The sequence below is a fragment of the Centruroides sculpturatus genome, unplaced genomic scaffold, assembly GCF_000671375.1.
Source record: "Centruroides sculpturatus isolate CEXI.00-Female unplaced genomic scaffold, Cexi_2.0 scaffold211, whole genome shotgun sequence".
Classification (NCBI taxonomy): Eukaryota; Metazoa; Arthropoda; class Arachnida; order Scorpiones; family Buthidae; genus Centruroides; species Centruroides sculpturatus.
In genome coordinates, this window is record NW_019384472.1 from 656761 (window position 1) to 664267 (window position 7507).

Below are 7507 nucleotides of genomic sequence, written 5' to 3' on the forward strand. Positions count from 1 at the left end.
AAATGCTAATAACGAGTAAAATCTTCATTTAAGTCCGACCTTACTCGAGATACGACACGCGACTCTCTCTATCTCCCCATCCTCTCGACCTTTAACCTCCAAAATTTAACTGCATCAACGCCCCAAACACACGAACCTCCCTGCTAAATTTCAGAAATTTTTAACTAAGGGCACGGGAGTTATTAACCTTCAAATTGGGTGGACAAAACCGTGCCCCCACACACATATCCTAAAATCTACATGTACAGAAAAAACCCTAAATTTTTTTCTGCATTTATGGATATTTCGAGATCCCCCGAGCCCAAAAATCTAAAAATCTTGAAAGTGGGGTCATTTTTTTAAAACGTTCTCCATACTTACTCTCTGTTATACATAACGGTAGAGGTGCACAATTCTAGATTAAAATAATAATATTTTTATTTTATAAATAAATTATAGTAAAAAAGAAATTAAAATAAATTAATTTAAGAATAATTTTTTAAAAATTCAAATTTAAACAATTTATATTATAAAAATTCATTCATCTCCGATTTAAAAAAGGAATTTTTTTGGTCTTAAGCCCCTGTAAAGGTTTCTTCCTTTCGAAGCTTCTGAGTTAGAAGGAGAAGCTTCCTACTTATTCGAATTAATCGAATTCTATTATTTTTCTATGAATTTTTGTAGAAATTTTATTATTTTTAAAGTAAGAAGAAATTTAATAATGTTAATTTTATTTTGTTTTTATTTCCACGAAGTTATTTATTTTTTAAAAATAAAAAAAAATAATAAAGAGGAAAAATGTGAAAGGATGTTTTTAAAATTGAAATTCTCCTTTCTAAGAAGAGAATAAAAGAAAATTTCTAGAATATTTTCTAAATTTCCATCATTTTATTCTCTTCTGAATCATCTAAATTTAGTTTATCTTTATTATTTTATTTATTTTTAATATTTTCTGGTAATTTATTTAAAATCATTCAACTTTTATTATGTTATTTAAAATGCCTTATTTAATGCTTATAAAAATTTAATTTATATTATCAAAATGTGTTAAAATTATATAATAAAATTCGAAGTTTTATAGGAGAAAAAAATTCGTTTAACCAATTAGAAAACATTTTAGAGATAGCTTATTAACATTTAACCAATAAAATGTCTAGAAATTAATCACGAAATTACTCGATTGGTAGTTTCTTTAACAAAAGAAAAATATAAAATATAAAAAAAATATTAAAAAATTTAATTATCGGACAGTAATTTGGAAGTTTTTAACTTTATTTAAACAAAATTCGACTCGACCACTTTAAGTTTCTGCCATAAATCTCTTCAGTATATTAATATAATTTTCAGAAAAGCCTTCGGTTAGACAGGTAGACAGGCCTGCAGAGAAGATACAAAGGATAAAGTTTTTAACTTTTTAATTTTACGAGAAATTTAAAGTTTCGTGTTTAAAAGTATAAAAAATAAATATTGATAGACAGACGCAATTTAATTTACGCTTGGCACACGAAATTGTAAAATTAGTTCAAACGTCTTGACCTGAAAGCCTTTTCTTACATCTAACACAGAGCATCTTCGTGATTTATTGCATTTTCAACATATCATCTTCGTGTTCTTTGGCCAAAATCTTATAAAAATAATTTCAATAAAACCGTAAAATAATCATTTTTATACAGTAAATTACCTAAATTTAACAATTTTCTTCATAAATTAAACATATATATCTTGTAATTCCTCATGTTTATCAGTATACACATCTGAATTACTCTATTGAAAATGGCTTAAACAGTTATAAATTATGGTCTGTTTTTTAATTAAACATGAAAAATATTTAATAAAATATAAAAAAGAATAAATGAGACACTTTAAAATACCCTAAAATTTATTTATTTTTTGAGTAATTTTACATTAAATATTGAAAAATCCTCTATTATATACAAGTGGCCTAATTTTCTCCATCAGTGGGATCGATAAATGAGGCGAGTTGCTCTAATATAATAAATTTAACTTTAAAATAAATTTTAATGGCTTAAAATATATATTTTTCCAAGTTTTAACTTGAAAAATATTATATATTTATTTAATTAAACTTTAATTTTCATATATTTTTATTATTTTCCAAACTTCTCTTACTCAACATTTATAATATTAATTTCTGAAATACTGTATTTATATATTTTACTTAAATCTTGAAATAAAAACAAATAATAATAATTTGATTAGAAGAAGAAAATAATATACATTTTTTATTATTATATTAAACTATTAATTTTATTTAAATAAAATAAATTTAATTTATAAAATCCTGCAAGGAGTTGCATGACTTTCCAGCAAGTGTTAAAATTGCGTGTGGCGCCATCTGATAGGAGATTCTACAAAAAAAAAACTTTTTATATGGTAAAAGNAATCCGCATGTAAATAAGATAAATAAATTTATTTATTGCATGTTGACACCTTTTTTTTATATATACAGGGGGTGCTGAATTAGGTATATAGTTGTTTATATGGGAAAATTACATGCAGGGAGAAAACTGGGAGGGAAAAAAATATTTATTTTTATGTACAAATTAAATTACAAATACGGAATACAAACTAATAAAAGATAAAAATACTAATAATGAACATCAAATATTTTTCAGATTCTCAACTGTATACGTACTTTTGCACCCTTCTGTTTAGATATATACGTATACTGTGTTATTCATAAGTCCCTCTGGGATTTCGGCTCTCGATAGCGTAATAAAAAATTAAACATTGCAGAACGATTTATATTAATAATGTAGAGAATCTCTGAAGTTCCGTGTGTACATTCTCAATACGTCTACTTCTAATGACGCGTCAAACATCAATCTTATATTTCTGCCATACAAGTCCCACTGTCAATATCAGTGACTGCATGGATAATACTTTCTCACAACTGTGCTAAGTGGCTTTGCATAGGGGACATGTACAAACGATCTTTGAGATAACCCCCTTAAGAAAAACTCACATGGGTTAGGCGGGTGACCGTGGAGGCCACGGAAGAATAGGTGAGTCAATGCAAGGAGCGCGTCCAATCCAACGACTAGTAGGTTCAGCAATAAGGTGATGGACATCTGAAATAAAGTGTGGTGGAGCTCCGTCTTGTTGGAAAATGAAGTCTTCGCTATTGTCCTCTAACGTTGCATTAATCACTGTTATAGCATGTCTAGATGTGCGGTACCAGTAAGTTTGCTCCACAAAGAAAAAGGGACTGTACACGTTCGAAGAGGAAACAGCATAAAACACATTCAATTTANAACATTGCATTAAAAATATTAATTTTTTAATTTTTGGCTCTTTCCACCCATTTCTTTTCTTGTATCCATTGTAGGTTCAACCGAGCACACAATGCAAGTGGCTGGGAGATGAAGGACAATCCTGACATATCTGGGACAGACCACTCTTGAAACATTCCTAGGAGATATTTGTCCGCATTCAATCCTGAGTCCCCAGAGTTGTGAGATGCCACTCTAACAACCTTGATTGTCTGGCCGTCTCGCAAAAAAAATCACAAATTACTATCCCCACATTTCTTTATGCAGTGAGAGTGTAGCGAAATGACATCACGAGCAATGTTGGCCAATTAGAAACCAGTTTCAGTGTGTTTGCTGTAAAGCGCTTCTCGAGCGCTGCATAAAGAAACACGAGGTATTTTAAAATTTCACATAAAAATATTTTCTGGAATAAATTTCCACAAAATGTAGTTTATGAGCACATTTATTAAAATTATATCTTGTTATAAACTGTTGAAAATAAGATCTTTGATTATTTATTATATACATATTTAAGTCCTTATTAAATGCAAATTGATTAGCTTCAGTCTCAAATATAAAATAATTCCTAATTTGAAGTCATTTCAATTCAATATTCTGGAACGGTTAATTTTTAAACCATCAACACATTAAAATACAGTACACTAGTTTTTAATTGTGAAGAACGATATGTTTCTTTACACAATGATAAATGGCGCAAATTTAATTATTCTTCAGTTATAAAAGTCTAATGTTTTGATTTGTATTCTCTTTTATTTATAAGTTATAACTTTATGGTTACTAAACACTCAATAACAGTACTAGAATAATCATTCTAGAAAGGTGGAGGAGGGGTGGAACACTGTTTTAGTGGGACAAGTGTCACCTACACATTTTGCCGTCAAACTAACTAATTTTTCAACTTTAGCAATTGTTTACAATATGACATACTGTATAAGCAGAAGAAAGTGTTTAGCGAGAACATATAATTACTTGGCAATCAATCAATTCATAGCCTATTTAAAGAATTTCCCCTACAACGGTCAGCATAAATAGACTCAAATAAATTATTCTGGGATGGTCTGACGGGCGAGTTTTAGGACAAGCCAGCACCGACCCTTCGTCCATCCTAACATCATCCATCAAACACTATTCACATCCTACTAAAAGGAATATTCTTCTTGAGAGATGAAGCTTCCAAACTTTTTTCAGAATAACCTATAACAATCACAGAAGGGCTAAGAATGGACTAAAAATAGTTATGTGACGTATTGCCAGCATAATAATCTATTGATGAAAACAAGACATTTGCTATTCTGGCAAAATTAAACTATTTACTGTGTATATATACAGTAGTTTAATTTTAAAAAAATATAGAAATGTCTTGTATATATATAATACATATATATATGTAATGTAAGTGCAGTTTTGATCAATTTGGTTATTTTACTTATAGAGATGGCCTACAACCTAAAATCTTACTAGACAATCCCACATATTAGTGTTATTTTTGAAATTTTTCTGCAAAGGTATGACAAGTCATTCTTTTTGTACTCAATATTTTGATATTGATAAATGGTGTTTTGAATGTCAAGTTTGGATTCTGTACATTTTTCTACCAAAAAGCAAAANTTGTCCTCTAACGTTGCATTAATCACTGTTATAGCATGTCTAGATGTGCGGTACCAGTAAGTTTGCTCCACAAAGAAAAAGGGACTGTACACGTTCGAAGAGGAAACAGCATAAAACACATTCAATTTAAGGGAATCACGGATGTATTCCACCGTTATATGAGGAGATTTTATATCCCAAATTCATAAGTTGTGACGATTTACCATGCCACACGCGTGGAATGTTTCCTCATCATTAAAACCAGCTTCTTAGCAAGTCCATCTTCCTCTAGTAGCTGTTGGAAGTGCACGAAGAATTGGAAACGAAGATCGTGATCTTGGGTATTCATCAGTTGCAATAGTTTCATTCATTATGGTTTCACTCGAACGCGTTTACGTAGAATACGCCATATTGTTGGTTACGAGATCTGTAATTCCAAGAATTTGGGTATAAATTGGGTTCTATCAGCAAACGGTCCTGCTGTTTTGAGACGCGCAGGCAGGCAGTCTGCGGAAACTCAGTGTACCATGCATGAATTGTCTCGCTGTCTGAGCGTCTATGTGATATTTGTTGCGAAATTATCTTCACAACAGACTCGCATTTTGCGAGTTTTTGAGACGCAGAAATCTTTCTTCTCACTAAGTGAATGCCATGATTTGTCACGACTGCCCATAGCGGGGAAATCCGAAGCGCACGTGTCGAATGTTATTACGAATCGATAAGTATCGACTTATCGATAAGAGTTATTCTGTTGTTTTTCAAGCTGCTTTGTTATTACGTTATCGAGTGCCGAAACCACGGAGGGACTTATGAATACCCATGTATATTTGACTAAAATACCACGTAACGTGTCTTTTATGACTCCACATTATCATCATATTTTCAATATACAGTAGATCATCGATTATTCGAATCAATTTGGGACTGGGGTTGTTCGGAAAATAAACCCCGATTTTTCGGATAACCGATTATGTACCATAAAATATATTAACCTATTCCACGTTGAAATTCGTTGAAATCCTGGCACGTTTTTAAGTATCCTCTCACGGTCGCGCGCCAGTGCTGCCAGCTAAAACATGCACACCAACAAAAATAATATTAGAGTAGCCCAAGACCTAGACAAACATTGCAGCGCCACAGCACTAGAGGAAATTTAAATTTGCTGACTGAGAAGCTTTCAGTTAATTGACGTTTTGGTTGATCGATGCTCTACTGTATCTAATAGTAGGCCTACTGTTTGAGTTCTTGACATCCTAAATTTATTCTATTTGTAGACCTCTAACTCATTATCTTCTGTAAATATGAACCTAAATAGTTAAAAATTTCAATTTTTTAACAATACCAATTCAATCAATTGCGGATGACATATACCATAGCCCCTTTCTCACCACATCCTTTTTTTAACTCTCTGCTCTGTGGGTACTAAGAGAACCTCTTTTAGCAAGCCCATTATGGGTTCGGCCAAGCGGCGAGAGACGGTGCCCGACATGTGCGGACGGACCACCTCCCGAAAAATTCCTGGGGTTTTTCGACCTATCCGGATTCGGTCACGGGTTTCCCAGAGCGGTAGGATGCAACCTCGACCGCTCGGCCGTCTCTCTCGGCATCCTGCAACGATTCACCTAATATTAATAAAGAAAGATATGGGCTTAACCTTGATAAACTTCAAAATCCACCCTAAATTCTCCTCTTCTACAGCTTTAAACTTTAACCTACCCTAACACTTCTATACATTTTCACAATTAAATTTATATAATTTTCATCAACCTCCTGACTCGGAAATAACACTCAGAAATCTTGAGGTCATCCCATATTAATATCGTATAAATAGGCCCAATACCTTTTCCTTTTTCATAATGGGTTCATTATGAAAACTTCCAAAATATTTCAAAACGAACACAAATTGTGAGCAAAAATATTTATTTATCGTAATCATTCTACTAATTTACAGAAGTTAAGCTATTGTACTTGTAAATTTTTGACAAAATTTCACGAAATTTTTAAAGACAGAGGACCGTATCAAATTTCATGAATAATACGACATCGACAATAATTAGTTACGAGCTTTTTCGGTGATTGTTAACGAATCAACAATACAAATGCTATTGTTGTCCTTCGGAATCCAGACGCCATTTTCGTATCGCTGGCATTTTCCAAAAATATACCGAAACTTTTCCTAGTTTTAGAAAGAAGCTGAGAAATTGCAGAATAATCGAGGAAAAGACGGAAAAACCGAATTTTAGTAAAAAAAAACAAAACTGGAATAAAATATTTGGAAGCCGACATTGACAAGAAATTACTATGGAAGGAAGACATTCTAAACGAATTCGTATTACGGGTAAGTCACTTCCAACGAGCTAGAATATACTATAGTATAGAGCAGTGATTCTCAAACTTTTTCGATCCACCGCCCCCTTTGTTCCATAAAGTTATACCCAACGCCCCCTAACCCATTTTCTCTTGTGTGAGAAAAGGATTGGAAATATTCTTAGGAAAACTTTTCTATGAATATCACACTTTGTGCCCTTACTGTACATTGTTCTCATCATCTGGAAACCATTAAACGCAATGTTTCCTCTTATCAGCCCCAATTTTGCCTTTGGTCACCGTTCAATACCCTGCCTCTATCATAGATCTATTCATCGCGC